This window comes from Phascolarctos cinereus, unplaced genomic scaffold (genome assembly GCF_003287225.1).
Source record: "Phascolarctos cinereus isolate Bilbo 61053 unplaced genomic scaffold, phaCin_HiC Scaffold_1;HRSCAF=81, whole genome shotgun sequence".
Lineage (NCBI taxonomy): Eukaryota > Metazoa > Chordata > Mammalia > Diprotodontia > Phascolarctidae > Phascolarctos > Phascolarctos cinereus.
In genome coordinates this window covers 113,571,398-113,595,944 of record NW_027555514.1, presented here as the reverse complement: position 1 = coordinate 113,595,944, position 24,547 = coordinate 113,571,398, and the positions used below count along the sequence as shown (strand labels likewise).

Here is a 24,547-nt window from a genome sequence, read left to right as displayed (position 1 = left end):
TAATCTATTACATGTGTTTTTTTTTTCTATCTTGGATTTCTTCAAAGCCATGTCAACTTCCTCTAGAGTGCATCCAGGAGCTGTTTGGTTAAGAGTCTAAATGTAGTGGCTCCTCCATCCTTGATGATGAAAAGCGTTTGGTATGAATATATCTGAAGATTATTTTGTATTTTTTGTCTGTTGTCTTTCTTCCTTTTTCATCTTTAAATGCCCTCAATTGGCCTTTGTTTAACTGGGTTTCTAACAAAGCTCTTTTAAAACTGGTTTTCCTCTCCATTACCTTTCCTTGTTATGGAACAACACTACTCATAATCTTCCAACATCCTTTTGCTTAAGAATTTTACCAACAAGCTTATATTCTAAACTGGTGCTGCCACTGGCTATTTCCTTTCTTTTGACAAATAAATCAAGTATTTTCTGACTAATGCATTTGGGGGTTAACTTTTTATTTCATTTGGCAACTGATTTACATTATTTAAAGTTCTTTTGAAATTGCTGAAATCTGTGTCTGTCTTTTCCTTCATTCATTTGCCATCTTGGGCAACAAAACTCCTCTTGATAGATCAGGTTGAAGTTGTTTCAACTGCAAGTCATATCTTTCTATCATTCTTATTCTTTTTTACATGTCTCTATTAATTTCTCTCAGCTCTAACAAAGTGGTGCTTTGACTACACACAGACAGCTGATTCAAAAATGACTCACATCAGTAAGTCATTTCCTACCTTTTAAAATATAATCAATTTCAGTTTTAGTTATGTGTAGCAATGCTTGCTATGTCTATTGTCTTCTGATTCCTTTCTCAAATATTCTTCATGCACAAGAATAAGTCTTTGGCATAGTCTAAACCTAACTCTAAGTCTCTCTTTCCTTATTCCTGAAATGAAACTCATTTTTCAATGGTTTTTTTTTGCTAACTTTTGACAATTTCCATTTTTGTATTAAAGTTACCAAGTATCAAAGTTGTATATTAATTTAACTTGGATGGTCTTAATCAAGTTTATGAAATTATTCTATCTTTATGCTCTGCAACATAAGTTGTCACACAAGTCACAATTATTTTCATGGTGATCTTTTTGTAAATATTTAACATGAACACTGCAATACAAGGTGACCAAATCATCCCACGAAATGATGTTTCTTGTTGCCTTTTTGAGCATGATAAAACCATCTCCATTTACTCCTTTACTTGCCTCTCTAAGGAGAACCTGTTCATCCATACTTTGATTTACCTACAATTTTGTTCTGTCTTATTATTTTGTTTACGGCAAAAGTTGCAGGATTGGTGTGACTTGCATTCCTGCAATATGTCCATTCCTTGGTAACTGGACAAAGTGTTCGCATTTAAAATAGCAACAGTAAGTTGATGTTTACAGACAGCCTAACATTTTTAAGATTCTTAGCATTCTCCTCTCCCCTTTTCACTATTCACTTAAGGAGACAGAGGGTACTACACAGGTGTGAGGACCACTTTATATTTTTCTTTGTTTCATGGTCTGCTATGAAAGAATTCATTAATTATATGGCCTACCAGTGATGAAGTGAGGCTGGTCCTCAGAAAGCAGACATAACCTGTTGCTGAGATAGTATTTAATCTTCAGAGTAGGAGAAATTATCAGAGCTGATGTTCCACTTGGCATAGCGCCCAAGAATCTAGGTTCTTCTGCACGCCACGATGAAACGTCAATGGAGAACTTCGTAGATGTAGCTAATGTAACCCTTTTTTAAAAGTCAGGTTCTAAATACATCAGAGAATTGTCATTTCTCACATGGGTTTTAAGTGAATACAGACAAAAGGTTCTCTTACCTAGCACACCAAAATTATGGAAAGAATAGAGATCTTTTACCTACTTTCCAAAACCAATTTTTCCACATCTGAGTTATTATAAGGTATGCACTCTACATTAATCTGCTGACAGTCACAGGTACTGGACTCCTGATTAAACTGGTACATGGAATTCCCAGATGAGGAAAACTCCCTACCACACAGTGCATGCAGGCACCTTCTCCATTTTAAAGAATTTTCTACAAAACTGAGGGGTTAAGTGACCAGACCAGCGGGTCTGACCCACACAGCCAGTATGGGTCAGAGGCAGGACTGAAACCCAGGTCTACCTGGCTTCAAGGTTAGCTCTATCCACTATGCCATACCACCTCTCCCAGGTGAAAAGTTGTGAACAAGTTTGTATTTGACACCAATCGAGGGAATACTTTAACTGATGAGGCCACAGTCCTGATGAAGTACTGAAGTGTGCGTTATCTTGAGCACTCTACAGGTTAAGGATGCCAGAAGAACTGGCTATTCAGTCCCTTAAGAATCAGGAGAAAGTAAACTGGCTAAATCAGACTTACTGATAAGATGCAAACCATTACGATCCACAAAAATACTTCCAAAACTGGACTTCCTTTAGGCAATATGGTCCATATTATTAAAATACATTTAATGTTTCTAGGGGAGAGGGAGTATTGAAATTTAAGGGAAATGAAAAAGCAGGAGATACATTTGGTTACTGCCAACTGTTTGTTCTTTCTTTTTGAAGAAAGAAGGGTGAAGGTCCAGTGATGATACATATCCTCACTTATGGTAAGGAGAGTTTGTCATGACTTTCAGGCTCACTTTGATCACACCCATCCCTGTTTGCCAGGGCTTCTCCCATCATCCAGACCACAACCTGTGCACACACAGAACAGCACAGACTCTGTTTCCTTATCACAACTAGTACTATGCTGACAGTGGTACCGGATGCTTCTTGAGGGCCTAGTCTTCTGCCTGACAGGCTGGCATCTGCCTTGACCTGCCAAAAAGAGACATGTGGAGATGCTGCTTGATGTTTGTATTGTTCCCAGATACCTGGGCAACAAACTATGCAGTCAAGAATGGCCACATCCTGAGGTGGTACAGCGATAGAGCACTGGCCTCGGAGTCAGCAGGATCCAAGTTCAAATCCAGCTTTACACACTTACTAGCTGTGTGACCCTGGTCAAGTCACTTAACCCTGACTGCCTCCCCCCCACCCCCCCAAAAAATAACCCAGCTACATCCCCACCTATCATTTTATTAACAAGGTATCATCCACCTCTTTATGTATTTAAAAGAAGCCCATTCTAAAATAACAATTAAAATTTTTTTTGATAATGCTAGGACAACTGTTTAGCCAGTATGACTTTAAGATTAAAAAAAATCAACGGATTCTAATCTCTCTTAAAGTTTATATGCAAAAGACTAAGCATAATAAAATTCTGGAGTTTAGAAGAGACATAAATGATCATCTATACAGACTCTTTCATTTTAAAGATGAGGAAACTGAGGCCCAGAGGGATGAAATGAAAGTCTAAGACCATACGGCTAACTGACAGCAGAGCTGGGACCACGGCTCAGTCCTTTTCATTCCTAGTCAAGTGCTTGTTCTATTGTGCTGCATGGCCTGGTCAAAGTTTACACTGACTTAAGAGACAAAAATGCTTAAGGACAGCTCTGTGTAAGTCTAGTTTACTTTTTAAATTCACAAGTGAGTAGCTAACTAAAATTTTGGTTTACCTCTTTGGTAATTTTTCCTGTAAGGTGCCTCCATTTCCTCCAATTTCTCCCTGAAAAACACAAGAAAGGTCTTCGTTATCCAAGCAATCAAAAATCACATGTGGAAGACATTTTTTAAAATATTTCGTAGTCTCTGATAATATAAAAAATGCTCCAGAAAACATTTACTCAATCCTTTAAGAGGTAATATATTACCAATTTTTAAGGCTATAAAAGCTTTGCCACAGTGCATTTAAATAATAGGAGATTTGAAACAAAACGCTCATTTTTATGACTGGACCACACAAGAAAATAAAATGCAATAATTAAAAGGTGGCTGCATCCTTCAACTATTTAACGAGATTGTTCCTGTCCCTGACCCTGTACAGTCATTTACTAGCAGCAGACGTCACTCTTAGGGTTTAGTTATTAGCTGCTGAATCTATTTTTAACTAATAGTGGGCTCAGAGAAGCTTTAATGAGGCTCTAATCCTTTGAGTGTCTTGAAGGAAAACCAACACCAACTTTTAAGATGGATTTGGATAGAAATCAACCACAACGCCAAGAAGCTGAACTGTTATTTCTGAGAAATCCTATAAGCAATTAGGAAAATATATTCTGAAGCCAAGAGAGGAATCTTGAAGGGCAGAATTAACCAGAGAACAGGAACACACTTAAACCTTAAACAGCTTAGAAGTTAGTGTTTCCCAGTGTTTAGCCTGTAAGGGACATGCTGCTCTCATGGCTGATTAAGATAAGTCAGTAGTTATGACTTACCATCCCCAAACCAAGCAGAGATCTAAAACGAAGCTCTGTGGTCAGCAACATAATCAATAGAAGATACAGACCTTCCCTTGATGAGCATATTGTCATTTAATGGGGGCGAAGCAGACATAAGACTATGAAAAGGATGGGAGAGCACATGCCTAAATGCACGATCTATTTCCGTCTTGGACGTGATGCCTGACCTCACCCCACTGGCAGCAGAAGCTCAGTAGCCAGGAGAGGCGCCCTCCCTTCTGCTTACCCACCTGCCTCCTGTCTGAGGGCCAGGCCAACTGCTCAGAAAAATTTTCTATAAGCAGGCCATCTACATCACTGTGCCTCCTACCGCATTGCTCTTTCATATTTAGCTCATTCTGATTTAGAACTGGTTTTGGATTATGATTTTATCTTGTCTTCTAATTCGCCAGATCTGTGCTTGCTACCTGTTTTCACCTTTAGTACTGGTTCTGGCTCAGACACGTGACTATCCCCTCCACCCACTGCTAACATTAATTGGTTTGCTGGCCTCGGCCTCAGGTTCTCTTATCTCTTAGAGGTGACCAGTCTTGACCCTGGCCTGGAACAAACAAGTGCAAATTAACACAGGCATGAAGTGTGTACTGAGTACCTGAGAAGACACCACAGCTTCCCTCCTACTTACTGCACCAAGGGCGCCTATTCATTCCCAGTCTCCTAAGAGTCTATTAACACAGGTCTGATGTTACTCAATGGTCAAAAACTTTCAGGGTCTCTCTATTGTTTAAACCTTGAAAGATAAAATGTAAATTCCTTACACTGGCATTCCACAACCTAACTTGAATCTACTTTTCCAGTCTTAATTCATTTTACTCTAACCCCTTCACAATACTACATTCTAGTCAAACTCATCTTCATTTATACAGTAATGTAAATTATTATTTACATTATTAAATTATTATCATTTATCTTGTGAGGGTTCTCAGGCTTCACCATCATCACCACCACTACTACTACTTATCCTAGCATTCAAGGCCCTCCACAATAGTGACCCAATTACAATATCCAAACTTACTCCCTACTCTCCTGTTACTATAAAGATTTCACTTCCTTTGGCTTCAAGTGCCTTATCTATAAAATTAGGATAATAAGAGCATCTACTCCCACAGGTCTCTTATGAGACATCTATGTCATTACAGAACAATCCTTAAAGCATTGTTATTTATTATTAATAGGAATGTAAACTTAGAATAAAAAATAAAGTTAATTTTTAAAAAATTCTGATCTACTCAAGCTGGTATTGTTCATTATTCTCTAAAAATGTCACATTTCACATTATCACAAGACTCTGAGAGTTGGAAGGGAGCCCAAAGTTCATTTAATTAAACTTATACCTGAACAAGGATCCTTTCTGTATAATATATCTGGCAAGTGGTCATTTAGACATTACTCAAATATGTCCAGTGGGAGGGAACCCACCATCTCCCAAGGCAATCCATCTCACTGCTGTCTAGCTCTAATTGTCAGGAAGTTCTTCCTATGTCAAACCTAAATTTGCCTCTCCACCAATTCCCTTTCTGTCCTATGGAACTAGGCAGAAAAAGTCAGTTCCCTCTTCAACAAGACAGCTTCAAATACTTGGAAACAACTCTCCTATCCCTCCCCCAGCCCATCTACTTCCTAATCCTTCCCTTTTCCTGACTCAATGTCCCATGTCCCCTCTGTACCTTTGCCCACCTCCTGCCTAGGACGCTTTCCTCTCCTCTTCTGTATGTGTCTCATTTCAGCTTTTACTCAAAGCCCAGCTCAAATCCAAACTGGGGAACTGTCATTCTCCAAATACTCCCTGTGCTTTCCTACTTCGCAGACACACATGAACACATAATAAGCCAAGCACTCTTGTCATAGACATGGTAGTAGGTGCCATTCTATAATATACCAGCTCAAAATATTATCCTTGCTGTACTCTGGGTTTAAGTTCCAGATGATGGTACAAGACTCAACCACTGTGAAGAAGGAACATTTTAGCCATAGCCTGGAGGCAGTCAGGAATTCCATCACCATCTTGTCAGATCACAAGAATCAATATCTCTGGCATGCTTAGAAATTAAGTCAGAGGCAGAGAAGCATCCAGAATCAAAGAATCTTGGAATCAGAAGGGATCTTGAAATCATCTAGTCAGCCTCTATCTGAACGAGAATACATTCTACACTTCCAAAAAATGGTCATACTTGAAGACCTCTGGAAAGCAGGTACCTGCCCTCTCTTAAAGCAGGCCACTGCACTTTGGGATAGCTAAGGGATGGTAGGTGGGGGAGGAGGAGGGGGAGAGAAATCCTCACAAAAAAGCTTAAACTTGTCTCTGCACAAAGCCTACTCATCACTTACCTGCTGGGACCATGTAAAACACAACAATCCTTCAAATACCTGAATACAGTTATCATGTCCCTTGAAGTTACCAAGTCTCTTCTCCAAGCTAAATTCCAAGTTCCTACATAAAACCTGAGGCTGTCCTTCTCAGGACACTACTCCAGTTTACCTCCCAGGCTCCTTAAAAGGTGATGCCCAGAACTGAACACAATATTCCAGAGGTGGTGTTACCAGGGTAAAAGACAGAGGGACTATCACTTCCCTCATTCTGAACACTATGCTTCTACGTTACAACTTAAAGTTACATTAGCATTATTTTTTTTCTGATATCACATTCTTAACTCATAACAAGCTTATAGTTCACTAAAACCCCCAGATATTTTTCAGACAAATTATGGCTAGCTATACCTTCCACATCTTGTGCTGGTCAAGTGAAAAAAAAGACTTTATATTTAAATAATAAGCAGCAAATCTGGAATGCATGTGCATATATGTGCTTATATGCGCATGCATGCACACATATGCCATAGTGATTACCACTCATGGGAAAAGGATGGGAAAGGAAGGGTAAGTGGTTTCACTTGTCACAAAAACTGTATATTCAGCCTGGGAAAATACAAAGGGCATTGTTATGGTCACACTTGAAGGCCCAGTGGTGGGGTACATGAAGTTATTCAACACAGTACAAACATTAACGAGTTTTTGAGGCTGAACCTCCAACATAATGTTGGCTGCTACGTGCAGTCATGTGAGGCCTATAATGTCGTAGAGAGAAGCACAGCCTTTCTCTACTTCTTACTGACTCCTTGATGTTTCTGTTTCCACAGTCCGCAAAGCAGTAGACACACTCACAAGGATGACCTATTTTACCCCCAAATCAGTTTCTTCACTGCCTCCGTACCGGCCACTGCATGAGTTTTTCTCTCAAGAGATCTTCCTCTCCATTGTCTCCTTTAAAACGTCCCTCCAGATCGGGGCTCCAAGATGTGACAAGTTTTTGAGCACCTCTCTGGTTTTATGTTCACCTAGTTACCACTTGTCTTATTAGCCAGTTAGAAGAGGCAATTGGAAACTGGAGTATTATTTCTGCTATTTGACTTAATCCACTACATATGACCCAGATGGATATATGTCTGCTACTTGGTGAAGTAAGAAGAGGGCTGGAGATGTAATCAGCAGACCTGGTTTGAAATCGCAACTCTGACACTAATCCAGTACAAGACATCTTACCTCTTGCTTCGTATTCCCAGTGTACAATAAACAATCTACCTCACAGGGTTGTGTTGGAGAAAGCACTTTGTAAACTTAAAGCCCAACAGAAATGTGAACCAATAACTACTGGGATACTACATATCCTACCACCGGGATGACTGGTCAACCTTCCTACTCAGCATCATTCTGCTATAAATAACATTATCAATACCTCCAAACTGAATGCCATTTCTTTGTACTTACTTTTCCTGTCCTCCCCAACCCCACCTCCATCTTAATACCACTGTGTATACAATAGATGTCTATCTCAAGGAGCTACCAGTAGTCCAGACTGATTTATAGGAGACAATATAAGCTACTAAAGCCATAGAACCTTGGTAGACTGTCATGTGTAGGAGGCAGAAAATATGGTGAACAGCTACATGGACAGACACAAAATGAAGCTATTTCATGAAGCCACTTTCCTCACCATGCAGGTCCCAAGTTCTATAGCTTACTGGCTGGAACTTTTAGCATCAATGTGAATTCATTTAATCTTCCACTGGTCCCTATTGAGCTCACACATATCCAGGCTTGAACCCTTCCCACTGCCCCCCAGATTCTTGCCTAACGTCACCTGCCCCAGGGGCAGAAAATACTCATTAAAAAAATCTTGGACTTAAGAAGGCACTGGAGTCATCTCTATCACTTAGTGGAGTTGGAAGGTTAGGGAATAAAAGAGAACCCAGAAAACAATGCATCCCTGAATTTGTAGAGGCATTTTACTGCTGCTATCGGTGGAAACCAAGCCCAGATGCTAGAGGTCAGGAAGACCCATGGGTGATTAAATAAGTGACAGTGTATGCCCTAAGAAAATAAAACCTTATAGGCAGCTAGGTGGTGCAGTGGATAGAGCACCAGCCCTAGAATCAGGAGGATCTGAGTTCAAATCTGGCCTCAGACACATGATACTTAACTAGCTGTGTGATCCTAGGCAAGTCATTTAACCCAGATTGCCTCACCAAAAAGAAAAAGAAATTAAAACCTTGATGCCTGACATTTCATACTAATAACCCACATTGATTTGTCCATTTTTTGAGAGAATGTTAGGGAAATGATACATCAGAAATTCCGGACCAAATACTATACTAATGCTACAAATACTAAAATATTCGCACACACAATCCTGTCCCCTTTATAAATATAAATAAATAGGGATACAGTAAGGATTAGCTAGTCATCAGGTAAACTGGACTTGAGACCCAGCTCTACCAAAAACTAATTTGTGATAGGAGGCAAATCACTTCACCTCCCTTGAGCAAATCTTTATCTGTAAAATGTTGGGGTTAAGCCCTCCCTAATAATGAATTTCTACAATAGCATGGGGACCAAAATGCTTTTTTCTGTCTTTGAGGATAATTCTTTGCCTGAATGACCAAGATCCTCAATCCCTGAGTGGAGACAAGCAGTATTTTCTGAGGTATAACCAAATAATTATGGATCTGAAAACTGCACCGCATATCATCCCCTGGAGCAGTGGTGTCAAAATCAAATAGGAACATAGCAAGATGACTTAGAAACCACAAATTAACATTAGCTATGTTGAATTGTATTTTATCTTGTTAAATTTTCTAATGACATTTTAATAAGGTTTGGGCCTTACTCAAAGTTTTGAAGTCCTGAGTGTGACACCTCTCCACTGGAGACTTGGTTCATAGTCAGAGCTCATGGTTTAAACCTCAGCTCTTCTATTTATTATTTGTGCTACTTAGGTCACATGGCCTCCCTGGACTTTAGTTTTCTCACCTACGAAGTTAAGGGGTTATATCAGGTGCCCTGTAAGATTCTCTCAAGCCTTCAATCATATAATGCTACTAACAGACCCTTTTAGTGAGTTCAGTCAAGGAACAGGACCTAATACAAAGTAGTCTCTGTATTCCAGGGAGAATCCCCGAAGATGGATATTTTTCATTTGTTGGTGGCTGGTAAACTTGGCTTCACAGAATTTCAGAGTTTGTACATGAATAATCTTCTCTACAAGATGGCCTTCAAACAGTCATCCAACCGTTTCCCAAAGCCCTCCTGTGAGGGGAAAGCTACTACTTCCCCAAAGCAGTCAATGACACTGTTCTGAGCTGGTCAGGTAGGGAGGGGTTTGTATTTTCCATAAATCTGAATCTGAAGCTCCTCCTATTTCTACCACTAAGAAAGACCAACCAGAGAAGAACGCCTCACAATGGGTAATTTCTAGTAGCATATCACAGAGCTCTGTACCCAGGCTCTGTTCTGTACCAAAGTGGTGTCAAACACAAATAGAAAGGGATACCTGCAGACTACATACTGACGTACAATACCACTCATCACCAATTATCTATGTTGTATTGCACTTTTTTTTATTCTGTTAAACATTTCCCAATTACATTTTAATCTAGTTTATGCCACAGGAGTTTTATTGGCCATGAGTTTGATACCTCTACTGCACAACATTTTTAATAACTTGAATAAGATATGTAGAAAGCATACTTTCAAACTCTGAGATGATATAAAGTTGAAGAGGGCTTAATACAAACAATAGTTTAACAGTTTAAAATTATCTAAGTAGGCTGGAAACCACAAACTGAAATTTAATGGGAATAAATGTAAGTTTAGAATTGAGATTTTTAAAAAATGTTTTAAATACCAGATGGAGAACTATCTTGACAGTTAAAAAAGTTAAAAAAATAAAAAAAGAATGAAAAGAGACTTTTGTTTGACAATGAGGTTCAATGAGTCACCTGTGTGATACAGCCACAACAATCTAAGGATGTATTAATCTAAGTACTTTGTCTATGTCAAAGTAAGTAGTAGTTCCCCTGACTTCTGTACTTTTAAGACCAAATCTGGAGTCTTGTGTCCACCTCCGGGCACTATTATAAAAAGGACACTGAAAAATGGCATTATCCAGAGAAAGATACCCCAGATGACAAGAGACCCAGATAGCATATCATACGAGAACCGTTTGGGGGTTATCCTAAACTTAGCAGAGTGAGAGGCAGCAGAAAAGCCCAGCCTTCTCACAAGTATTTAAGCAACGATAAAAAAAAAAAAACATGCAGAGAAAGTAGCAGAAAATTGAAGAAGACACTAAAGTGCATTTTTTTTCCAGCTCAGGTCCACATGGATGGTTAGAAACCTATCTACTCTAGGAAAGGGGTCCAGTCAGAAAAAGCCACCAAGAAGCATATAGTACAGAAGCCTTCCAGAGCAGAGAACAGGGCTGAGACAAGGAAGCTTGAAGTCTGCAGCTGTATACCAGGGGTAGGGAAATGGGAGCCGGGACCAAGTCCTAGCTAAGAACCTCTGGTCTGTAGCTATACTCTCTGATCCAAAAATGGGAGCAGAAACCTTAGGGGCTAGAAGAAGAAGGGCAATGATCCATCCAAACATTTCGTGGATCAGACTACCCCAATGCAAACAAGAGGATGAAACTAATATATGTAATGAGATTATTTAATAGCATAAATAACTTACACAATAAATTGTGCTATGGATATGTTTCTGGGAACCCTGTAAAATGAAGTATACGATAGCACTTAACTAAAAAGATGAATTAGGTTTACACTTATTAAAGCAATCCAAAGACCTGTACTTGTCAAAATGTCCGATAACATATTCTCCTTTGTGTTATTACCATGCATACCTAAAGAAACAAAATTCTATACCCTTGAAGTTTCATAGTTTAGACCTTTCATTAATGAAACTTGTCTTCACTCTAATTGGTCCATTGATATTATATTTTACCATCCTACTTGACCTATTTTCCCCAGGAATCTGAACTCAGGATATCTGGTATTTTTTAGAATTTTATTTTGTATAAAGTATGATTAAGATTACCCATGACTACTACAAGTTGTCTAGCGGAAAGGGTATTAGACTGGGTGTCAGGAGACCTTGGCTCAAGGTCTGAGCTCTATGAGCTATCTTTGTGACGTGGGGGCAAATCACTTAACCTCTCCAGGTCTCAGTTTCCTCATCTGTAAAATGAAAGAGTAGGGCTAGATGACTTTTTTGATAGAAGATCTTTCTCAGCTCTAAATCAATGTTCCTATCACTTTAACTTTTTAAGGCTGAGCTGTACCTGAAAAATAGAGATTATAATACACTGCCTACCTCATAAGGTTGTTGAGGATCAAATTAGACAATATATGTTAATACCCTTTATAAACTAGAAAGTGCTATACAAAAGTAAGATACTATTAATATTTGGACCTGGCCTCAGCCAGCACCATGCCATATGAGACAAAAGAAATCCTACAGCTATGGAACCATTAATGATCATGAATAAGAAAAAATAAAGACCATCCAAAAATCCCTTTATAAACCATATAATTATTTTCCTAAAAGAATGTATAAAAACTAATAAAATTCTATCTCCCAAATTAAGATTATGACAATATACAGAAAAACTCGTATCAGCAGGCGCGCATGCGCGTGCAACACACACACACACACACATACACATACACTCTCTCTCTCACACTTACCTTAATAGCCTGCTCCTTCAGTTCTATATGGCTTTCTATACTGCTCTACTGATAGTAGCAAAATAGTTTCTGAGCTCCGCAGATGCAGCAGCTGTAGCAGCCTCTGCCACAGGAGTGTGGCCTAACAAAATCTGCTTACAGCCTCCACACAGTGGGTGGCAAGTTATTTGCATATGAATGGCCAGTCCCATTTTGCTACTAGTGAGTGAAGCGCATTGGTCCTTCCTTCACAATAACTTCCTTGTATTAAAGGAGTTAATAGAGGCCTTCCTTTGGCATTCTGAGGGAATCGAGTATTACGTACACGTATTTGTGCACGTGGATTATGCATGGATACGTATGTATACATATATGACGACAGGCACACACACTTGACTGCTAAGGTATGCTGACTCAAGAAATACAGGAAACTTTCTGGTTCTGCCCTCAAGTCATATAATCAGAGCTTGGCCAGAACACAGGACCCTAGATCTAGGGCTGGAAGGAAATTAAGAGGCCTCTAGTTCAACCCCCTGATTTCACAGGTGAGGAGAGGGAGACCTAGAAAGGACAGGTTACTTGCCCAAGTTCCAAGCTGGCTTTTGAACTCGGGTCTTCTGACTCTGTAAGTTCTATCCAAAGGTAAAGTGTATATTTTGCACTGCTTTCATTTAAATTGTGTTAGGAAGATTCTGAAGATCACCTTTAGTACTGGACATTGAGGTCTTTTCTCAAACCAAACTGCCAAACATTCAAACTCTACTGCAGAGAGCACAACTCTGATGGGTTGGCCTTGCTGGTCAACTGCCAAAGGCACGTCTGCCTAAAAGATAATTTTACAGAGAACTCACACAAGGCAGGCGCTCACGTGGAGGCCAGAAGAAGTGACACAAGGACATCTCGACGTGTCTCTGACTTTAGAATCGATTGTGTGACATGGGAGACGCTGGCAAGGAACCCTGGCACGGCGGACCCACACGAAAGGCGGCGCTGTGTTCGCTAAGTGAAGCAGAATTGCAGGAGCTCAAAGGAAACCCAAGATGCACAAATTTGAGACATCTCCACTCCAAATGTTCATCAAGACTATTTGTGCCCACGCCGTGGTGGAGCCTTCCAAGTTCATATTGGTCTGATCAGCCAGTCGCACAGGACACATCGGACCTTGACCCCAACACAGTGAGGTCATGTTGGTCCTCTGAGGACAAAGGACAACAGCCAACTGACCAAACAGCATGTTACCTAGATTGCCCTGATGCTACTGATGTTAGCTGGCAGTAAGAGGTGCTAGGACTGAAGGATAAAGAACATGGTCCTAGCTCTAGACTCAAAAACAGAGCCTTGGGGAGCCACTTTTATATTACCTTTCCTCTTTGGAGGACTGTGGGGATACTTGAGTAAATGAACTTAAAGAACAGACAATTTCAACACTTGAGATTTAAGGCTGCTTATAGACCAGCCACGTAATTTTTTTTAAAAGATCATGTATACAACAAAATATTTAAAAATCAAATAACTTTTCAACTTTTTTTTCCCAGTTTTTTCTTATATTTAGGAGAGGAAGGGAAGAGTTTGAATGTAGATCAGCAATACTAAAAATAAGTATATTTTCCCCTTATTCCTCAGTAGATGAGGAGAAAATATGCTTTGACCCTGAAGAAATATAGCCCTGCTCTATTTTATGATATAGCACTCCGTCTGTACTCTGCTGGACAAGATTCCACATAGAAATTTTTTCTAATCTGACAGCTGGTTAGCCAATCAACAAGAATTTAGCAGGCGCCTCCTCCACATAATGCTGCAGAGATTCTTCTAGCTTGAGCTTTCATAATCCCAATGAAACGGGATTTCCTTTTTTTCCCCATGTACTTCCCATTTCTGTTCTCAGAGAAAGGAGGCAGTTGCTATAATCAAAAGACTTACTAGAACATAGGACTAGTTTTCAAATAAGCCAAGAGACAGACTACTATCACCAAAAGGAATGTTTCATTCGTTGTTTAGTCGTCATTCAGTCGTGTCTGACTCCTCACAGCCCCATTTGGAGTTTTCTTGGCAAAGATACTGGAGTGGCTTGCCATTTCCTTCTCTAGCTCATTTCACAGATAAGGAAACTGAGGCAAACAGTGGTAAATGAGTTGTAAAGGGTCACAGAGCTAGGAAGAGTCTGAGGCCAGATTTGAACTCAGGAAGATAAGTCTTCCTGACTCCAGGCCTGGCATTCTATCTACCGCACCACCAAGCTGTCCAGAATATTTCACGGTCCTCTAATAAAATAAATGTGCATCTTGAAGGTCTCAAGTTAATGCATTCTCAGGTAGTGCCCCGAAACTAGATGAACCTCAACAGTGAACTATGGACAGGGACTCCTGTGTGTTAGTAACATTCTTGCGAAGTGTCAGAAGATTAGGGCTCTAGCTAGAGCTAGTACCTGTTAAGCTCCAGGTATGTGGGTGACAAGTCATAGTCCTTCGCCAAAGGACCCTTGTATATAATCAAAGAAGTGTTTCAGGAGGATACTGTGGCCGTATATGTACATTCTGGAGGCTTAAGTTAGTTTTTTGTTGGCCCAAAGTATTCACATTACATATCTTGTCTTAGGAAGGTTTGGCATAAGTGGGATGCCAATGTGGGTCAGATGTGAACAGGAAGCAGCTTAAAAAAAAAAACAGCATCTACCTTTAGGAAAAGATGTTGAAAGGGGGCACTCCCTTAATGAAAGGATAAATGACATGAAAGAATGAAATGTATGGAGGACACTGGATGGAGCCTAGAGGAAAGGGGGTGATGCCATGCCCTGAAGCTGAGACAGCCCACGTCGGTCTGTATTTCTGCTTCCACTACCTCTCTTCCACAGTTTCTGTAGGGCAAACAAATTCTTGGCTGACCAGGTATATGTGGGAAGATTGATTTTCTTCCCAGCCACTAAAGCTATGCACAGAACCTCTTAATGAGACTTGTTTCAAGGTCATACATTCAAATCTGATGTTGAAGTCTTGCAAAATAAACAACAAATGAGTTATCCACTTTAGGAGGGGGGTTTAAGAGGAAGGGGAAAAGTCAACTCCATTGATTTGCTGCTTTTCACTCTCTCTCTTAATACGCTATTGTATACCTTAAAAAAAATCACTAAATTGTGAAAATAAATAAGAAAACTCCTTCTATAAAAAGTGAAGAAATTTCAAAAAGAACAGCACAACAAAAAGAGTGAATTAATTTCACTTTTGCAATAACTTTCTGTTTAAGCCATTTTCCCAGGGCAGGCTACCATCAGGGCCAACCTTACCCAAAGACAGACTAGGCAACCACCTTCTTTGATATTTTAAGATATCATTTACTGCTAGGCTCATTCATGACAATCACCTAAAACGCCTAACTTCACAGAGACTACAAAGGTAATTTCCACCATACACCAATCAATAAACTTCTAAACATTTATTAAAGTGCCTATGTGTTGGGCACTAGAACGTAAGTCCCTTTAGCTTTAAGTTCTAATCCTTGTTGAAGGGATATTACATGATAATAGTGGGGAATGCTGTATTTGGAGTCACAGCACCCAGATTAAATTCCTGGTTCTGCTACTTATTATCTGTGTCACTTCAGGCAAGTCATTTTGCCAGCCAAGGCTTCAATTTCTTCACCTGTAAAATGAGGGGTTGGTCTAAGTCAGGGGTGGGAGTCCCCACCCCTGGTCTAAATGATCTCTAAGGTCCCTAAAGATCCTATGATTCTCATCACTTCTTACTTGGATCATTAGAAGAGCCTTCCCCCTGGTCTCTACCTCCAGTCCTCCCCCTTTCACCAATCCATCCTTCACATTAAGGGGTAGCTGCCTGAGAAAGGAGAGGGCTGGAAGAGCAAAGGCCTCGAATGGGAGCAAAGAATAAGCATAAGAGGAGCAAATCATAAGGACAGGTAGAATGAAAGGCATTTAAGATCAGAGACCTAGAAAACAGGATAAGGAGAGATGATATAAGAATCAGTGGACTTTCTGAAAACAAGGATTTAATAAAAGGCTTGACACAGGTATTTCTAGAAGTCAAAAGTGAAAACTGCTTAGATTTATTAGAACCAGAAAACAAAATAAAGATAGAAAGAATCCAGTGATCACCTCCTCAAAGAAACCTGATAATAAAAAAATCACAGTGGAAATCCAGAGTTCTCGTACCAAATTAAAAAATACTAAAAGTATTCAGAAAGAAGCAGTTAAAAATATCAAGTAACCACACTCAGGATCACTCCAGATCTGGTAGTTTCTACCAAAAACTGGGAGATCTCTGAACACAATATTTCAAAGCCTAAAAAGACATAGGCTTTCAACCAAGGATAACTTAATTTAGCCTGCAAAGTTGAGTATAATCATACAAGAGGAAAAAATGGAGCATTAAGGGAACAGCAAGCTTTCTAGCATTTCTGATGAAAAGAACTCAGCAGGAACTCTGAAATCCAAACATGAGCGTCAAGAGAAACCTAAAAACGTAAGCTTATTTGAGTTATTGCGAGGGGATGGATGATGATATAGTGCTAGCATTCTAATAGGGAGAAAACAGACCAGCGTCCTTTCAGAAACTTGATGTTCCCAAAGGGTACTGAGGGAATTAAACAAAACAGAGGACTGGGAATGGATTGGTTGTGTTCTGGGGGACTTAAAAGGATAAAAAGAAAGGAAAATAAAAGGAACACATTAATATAGAAAAGAGAAAGGTGTGAAACAGTATTTCTCAAAACTGGGGGCACGTGAAAAGAGCTGTATAGAAAACAGAGGAAAGGAGGGGTAACAGGCATCAGATAAACGTCATGCATATGCACAATGGACAAAGGAGGGTTGAATCTCTCACACACTGAGAGAGCCATGAGTTTGCTATAGAAATATATCCAACTCAACCAGAAAACAAGTAAGGATAGAAGAGTAGTTAAGAGGGAAGAGAGGAAGAGAGGAAATAAAGCAAAGAACTCTCATCTGCGGAGGTATCCATCAATGGAAGAATGGCTGAACAAATTGTAACACACAAATGGAAAGGAATATTATTGTGCAACCGACAGAAGGGGAAGTGAAACAGAACCAGGAGAACAATTTATCCAAGGATAATAATAATGTAAAGATAAACCACTCTGAAAGATGTAAGAACTCTGATCTAAGCAACAACCAGCCACGGCGAGGGGAGTTTAGTAATAGTGATATAAAATAAGAAAGAGAGCCACTGTAACATATTTAAATGCACAGAAGGGAACAGAAGAAAATACGGAAAGAAATACAGATAAACAGGATAGTTTTTGAAGTAATATATAGAATTTGTTGGGTTTTTTTTAAAGAAATTGATATGAAATGGAGATTCTCAGTTTTATATAGGCTATTTTACGTTCTGTGGTGTCTATGAAAATACTCTTTTTATACTTAAGTTCAGAATAAAAATTTTTCAAAAACAAAACTATTAAGATGCCTTCCCTACCAACTCCTGAAAAAAGTTTGAATAGCACAGATACAGGCTATACATGTGTTCCTGATTCTGGGCATATCTACTAAGCTCTTTAAATTATTTTAAGATCTTGGAATGAAAAGCCACAAAGAAATGAACTTCATTATTTGTTTGGTTCCACTATAGAACAAGCTATGAGAAGGCACTGTATTGCATTTGAAAAGTGTTTTATAGCATTCAAAATGGGTTTCAAGTGTTGAGTGGGAGAGAAAAGTCAGAGCAAAGTTGTGATAAGAAATATTGTGGCTTTTCAGAAAGCTAAACTCTAAAATAACAGGTATGATGGGGGTTGGATTTTATCAGAGTTCCCCTGATCAAGTCCCCCAATGCACCTGTGAAATTACAGGGTGTGAACCCTTGTCTGAAAAGGGCACTCCCATGATATTATCTATCAAAAGGTTTCCACCTTTTCAGGCACTGTCGCTAATGCTTGTCTGTCTACAATGGTATAGAACAGGTGAGGATTGTCATCCTTCTGAAATCCCAAAAAGCAAAGGTACAATTAAGTTAAAATAATAACACTCGGGCTATACATATCACTGAACTATAAAGAAGAGATAAGTAGACCAGTAAAATAGGCCTGAAATATCACAAATGGGAAAAGTAGAAGGTATATCCAAGATTAAGCCCCGTTTTGATTGGTAGCCCTGGAATATCTAGTTAGGCAAATTTAGTTTTGTATTCTGTTCTTCCCATATCTTGAATCACACATTAGTTCATTTAAACTGAATATATAAACGTAGAAAATATATGCCACTGAAATGGTACTCATTAGATCTGAAGTCAGAGTTTTGAGCTGAGGGACATATGCTTACAGCATCACAGAAGGGAAGCAGCTCACCAAAGATCCCCATACCTGAGTCTCACCTGTGATGGCTGCCTTCTCATGGCATTCATAAACCCCTCATTCCAGCCAAAGAGACCCACGTGCTGTTTGCCCAAATCAGCATTCCATCTCCTCCTGCTCAGGCTGTCCCTCATGCCCCAATATATTCCCTCCTCTGCCCCTGAAAAGCCTTCATGCCTTCCGAGCGAGGCTCACTTCATAAAGCACCTCAACTCAGATTTTCTTGACCTTCCTAGTTGTTAGTACTGTCTCCCACCTCAAATTAGATTATATTTACTTATCTGTTGAAATGTTCTATCTCCAGCAGAACATAAGCCCTTTTTGAAAGTAGGAATTGGTTAAATGTGTGTTATCTTTGTAATTCCTGAAGTCATCATAACACCTTACACATAGCAGATATTTAATAAATGATTTTTGACATGAACTGAATCTTAAAAGCACACGAGATTCATTATGATAATAAAATTTATAATAGCTATCCTTCTCTACCAAAGACCTGCTGGTTCTTAACTACTTCTAGTATTTCTATAATTTCAGGCATCATAGGCACCTACATCAATGCCTTCATTGTGAGTTCTTCAGGACTATGCCAACATAATACAAGCTCTGACCTGACCCTACACCAGATGGAAAGGCCCTGAGAATAGGCCTAGTATGTACTATCTGAGCTCCAGTCTCGCTCAATTCAGAAAAGTTAATCACCATGCTGGCTGCAGGATAACACTTTTTTCCCAGACACAGCAACTGTCATAGGCTACCTATGAAGGTACCGGGGGTATGTAATATGTCAGTGAAGTGAAGTACCCATATAGACAGTTACAGATTCTTGAAGTATTGAGTATAGATATCCAAATCCTTCCCCCAATATATCATGTCCTGGAATTTCTATTATACAAACAGCTTTTAACATATGTATTTAAAAGAAAGCCTTTTTAAAAATCACCCATAGTTTTTATTATGGGCACAGACCATTCCCTTTCAGCTCCGGAGACATCTGCTCTCCACAGTGCCCTTTGCCTCTCCCCTTCACAGCTCCTTCATTCACCCTCTATGATGCCTATCTTCAAGGATTTCCTCAGGAGGTGGCCCTTCCTGCAAACGGGGCAAAGGAGGAGAACGCTTTCCTCCTTACATCCAGCCCTGGCCAAGTGCTACATAAGTTCCCCAGACCATGTGAAGAAAGACGGGGGGAGGGGGGGCTCAAGTCAGGAAGACCTGAGTTCAAATTCGACCTCAGACCAAACCCTTGACACTTACTAGCTGTGTGACCCTGGGCAAGTCACTTAACCACAATTGCTTAAAAAAAAAGATAGGGGGAGAATGCTGGGAATTGGCACAAAGGGATGGAAATAAAAGCAATCACTACCTCTTTTAAATAAATAAGCTGGACAAGATGACCTTAAAGGCAAAACAACTTCAATTCTTCTGAATACTCCCTTAGCATCTCAGAAGCCTCCATGTTGCAACCAGCAGTCCCTAACATTTTTGCTTTAGACACTGAAGGGGAAAAGTCATGGTCTCTCTTCTAGTTATGCAAAGATATGCTGTGCTAAACAAGCTAATGAAATAGAGGATGAATGGCAGAATTATAGGATTTTGGAGCTGAAAAGGCCCTTAGAGATCATGTAATCTAAACCACCACTTTACATGTGAAGGAAATGATGGTCAAATATGTTGCAAGTTAGTGGTGAGGGTAAGACTGGAATCCAGTTTCTCTGGTTCCTGATTCCCAGTGCTACTACCATTATACTGCTTCCTTAATTGATTATTAGAAATTACAAATTATGGCATGTAATTATACTAAGATTTCAGTGTGTTTCTATACATATGTTTATAATAAAGTAATTCAGAATATTGTATTTTTAGTGGATTGTTTTTTTAGTGGATCACATTTTCTCTCTTAAGACCAGACCATTTTCCTCTGTTACATTTGGTGACTTGTGCATGAATGCAGAGAGCTATTACTAGAGATATGAAAAGTTTCATGTTGAAAAACCTTGAAGACCAGTTACCAATCTGGCAAGTCAACCACTAATTTTCCACTTCTCCACACCCACAAGAAACCTATCCAATGCAGTGTAATAAAACTACAAATTTGGAGTCTAGTAGGAATTTGAAAAGCGAGGAACTTCCAGCCAGACTACTTTCTAGTCTCCGTGGTAGATATGACCACACTTGGACCAAACGCTGGAGGCCACCTGAGTACAAATCTGCTTACCTGGCAAATTGCTGACAAACTATTGGCACACCAATAGATACATTTAACTATTTCAATACTTGCTCCTTGCCCCAAAAGTACTACCCTATGACAATAAGGTATTTAAAAAAACAGCAATAGGAGCATTTCAAATAGACACCTGACCTATTACAATTTCCTCCAAGTAAGCACTAAAAAAGAGTGATTTTACTATTGAGTACCACCCTGAGTGGTAATACCAGGGAAGGTATTAAAAAAGGAATTAAAAGCAATCTAGGGATTAGGAAAGAAGGTACTCATAAATTTTTTATATTGATTTACAAAACTATGTTACTATAACCATTCCTACTCACAATCTGATATTTTCATGTTTTGTAATCAAATTTATCTATTCTTATACCTATAGTGCTTAGTACACATATACTCAACATATAAATCCTAAACTTTATTATATATAAGCTAGGGTAATCATTCATACAAAATAATTCTTTATTTAAAGTGCTAATCACAGGACTACCCTTAACTAGTAAGCTCCCCTAGAATATACTGAAATTCCCAAAGTTTACCTAAAGCAACAGATCTCTTGCATTAAATCCAGACAAATCTTTATAGCTCTACATAAGCAACAACAAATTATTAGTAAAGGCTACTTAAAATAACAATAGCTAGCACTGATACAGCACTTGAAGGTTGCAAAGTGCTTTACAATTAGTCTCACTTTAACCTCTCACTTACCCCTGGGAGGTAAGTGCTATTATTATCCTCATTTTACAGAAGAGGAAACCCTGAGGCAGACAGGTTAAATAACTTGCCCAGGACCAAACTGTTAGTTAAGTGTTTGAGGCTGAATATAAACTTAGATCTTCCTGACACCAGGTCCAGCACTTTATCTGCTATGCCAACATTATCAGCCTGATGAGAAATTCCTACAAAACACATTAAATTCGGATCAAAAGCATTTATCCATATTTTATTTTGGGCAAAGTACAGCCATTCCTACTGATAAGAAGTGAAGTTATTTAACTTTTAAAGGTCATCTTGTCCAACTAATTTAAAGATAAGAATAATTAAGATTTAGAAGCAGCATCTGTTCCTCCACCTGGTTTCAACTCCAATCAACAAGATGTCCCTCTCAGGTTAAGTCCATCACTTCCAAATCCACCATCATGCTGCTAATCCAAACCCTGACTCCTCTCCCCTCTGACTGGAGCTCTGGAGAATGGAATACAAAATTCCTCCCAACACATTTCTTTATAGAGGGCAGAAACTGGGATCTCGGTTCACTCCAGTTTGCATCCTGCTGCCTTCCTTGGTTTCAACTCCACAGAACAAGATACCCCTTCTTTCCTGACTCCATTTGTGTGTTGTCCCCAAATTAGATTGTAAGCTCCCTGAGGTAAGGACTGTTTTTCTAAAAAATTAATTGTATTCCCAGAACTTAGCACAGTACATGCTTAAAACATGCTTAATGGATTGGATTGGACCAAAGAAGAAATCACCTAGTCAAACAAACTAGCTGCATTTCACTTTCAGGAAAATGAAAATAAGTTCCTCGTATGACTGTAATTCTAATAATCTACAGGCTTTGATTTTCCCCCCAAACAAACTCCAGGATTTGTCCTTGAATCTGTAGACTCTACACATCCATGATACTCTACAGAGCTGATGTTCACAAGGATCACTCTAAGGTACTCCTGAATCATTATCACAAGAAGATTAAATTAAACTATGCTTACAAAGAAAGGGAAGCAGACTAATATACTTTAGAAAATATTCATAGGGTAAGGATCATTGGCTCTCACTTGGAAAGGATGTTCCAGTATAATCCTGTGGCACCAACCATGAATTCCATCAATAATTTCCTTCAGTTCCAAGAATAAGTCTGATTTCTTGGAGGTGAGTAACCTGTCTTAACATAGTGCTTTAAAGAGCACTACTGCATGCTAGGCACACAGTAAGGGCTACTTACTGACTGAACAGTGATGAAAAAAGGATTTTATGGTTAATTCTCAAAAGTTCAATTAACCTGATGCATCATCATCAAGCATACTTTGACTTGGATGCTACACATGCTCTCTGACCAATTATACAGCTTGTGTATCTTTCATATACAAAATGAATCTTTACTCTCTCGTTTTATTTCTAAAACAGAAAAGGCAATGTTTGTCCTATTTAACTGATTTATAAGGGAAATGAACTCCTCTTCAAAAGGTATCTGTGTGTTTGCATGTGTGTAAAAGACATATAAACTACACATACCTATCAAAGTAGCCACTATGGATTCTTAGAACTTCTTCAGAAAAAAAGGGCAGAAGGAAGAAAAAAGATCTGCTTTTCATGTAAATATTTCCCCCATCTCTTATATTAATCTAAGAATACATAGTGGTTACTCTAATGGACACATATTTGCTTTCTCTGCAGGCAAGTGACTATGATGAAAACATAAAGTCAAATCCAGTAATTATGATGTAATGTTAGGACCACTACTAAAGGAAAATAGAGATTTACCACGCAGTAAATATAACAAAAGTAATAATTAGCCAATTTAATTCTGTCCTGAACACTTGAAGATATCGTTTCCTCCTTTTTTTCTTGTCTTTTTGAAAAACAAAACATATCAATGTGAGTGTTTTCTTTAATGGCCTCCACTACTGTGAGAGATGTTTGCTAAAGCTACAAAAAGAAAAAGGCAAAGGCAAGGAAAAAGAGGGCAAGAAAATGCTGAGAAAGCCCCTCCCAAATGCTAGTGAAAGTTCAAAAGGAAAGCAAGACAATAAAAGGCATCGTACCAAACAGTACGCATGCAAATGAAACTAATCTACTTTCCTCTTATTATTACAAAATGGAGTTATGAAAATATGCAGAGTTAAGTTTCATTTATGTAACCGCTTTCTGTTTTGACTGTATCTTGGTAAAGAAACCATACATTCATTAAAAAATAGCTAAAGAAGTAAACCATATTATAGAATCATGAAAACCTTTAAGGATTATCTAGTATATTTCTCTGTCTCCGTTCCTCATGAATGTATAGAGATCTACACTTCAAATTCTCAAAAGTGGAGATGTCAGTATCCAATTCTTAAAGATTTCCAGTAACAGAGACTATAGGGAACATAAACACAGGCCTTAGGGAATCATCTCTAACGTTTCCACAACCAAAAAAGCTATTTAATTTAGAAATATACAGCACATCTAAATGAGGCCAGCTAGACCCTAACATATACACAAGCCTTCAAGAATCCCAATGAAAGAGAAATCTCAAAATGTCAAAGGATGATCATTTTGATCTACATTTTTGCCTATTTCCCCTAATAAAAAAGGTGTATCGCTAACTTCTTCACTCTGCAAACAGATTTTTTGTTACATGTATTATCAATCTCCACAAAAGTACTACTTCAATGTCTCATCATGCAGTGAAGGTAACTAAAAAGAGTTCTTTAAGCTGAATTAGGAGAATCAAAGAAAGGAACCTTTGCTTGGAGTGGATGGGACAATGATAACTGACAACAGAAAATGTAGAACTGGCTCAATTCTTATTCTGTTTCTTTCTTCTCTGCCAAAAGGATAGTCATTTACATAGTGGAAATTACAGAACAAAAATTAGTAACAGGGAACTGATAGCCAAAATAAGCAAGGAGATAATAAAAGGGCACCTAGCTGCCCTTGGTGGATTCAAGTCACTTGGCTGAAATGAAGAGCATCCTCAGGTCCTGA

The 24,547-nt window shown here is 38.9% G+C and overlaps 1 long non-coding RNA gene across 3 annotated transcripts in view; it reads right to left on the bottom strand.

Moving 5' to 3' along the window:
• LOC110219149 (uncharacterized) overlaps positions 1-24,547 on the bottom strand; it is a 256,993-nt gene that overhangs the window by 120,220 nt on the left and 112,226 nt on the right. For all 3 annotated transcript variants that reach the window (XR_013486297.1, XR_013486295.1, XR_002327532.2), the window contains one exon: positions 3,536-3,585. This is a non-coding gene — a long non-coding RNA (uncharacterized LOC110219149). The remainder of the gene's footprint in view (positions 1-3,535; positions 3,586-24,547) is intronic.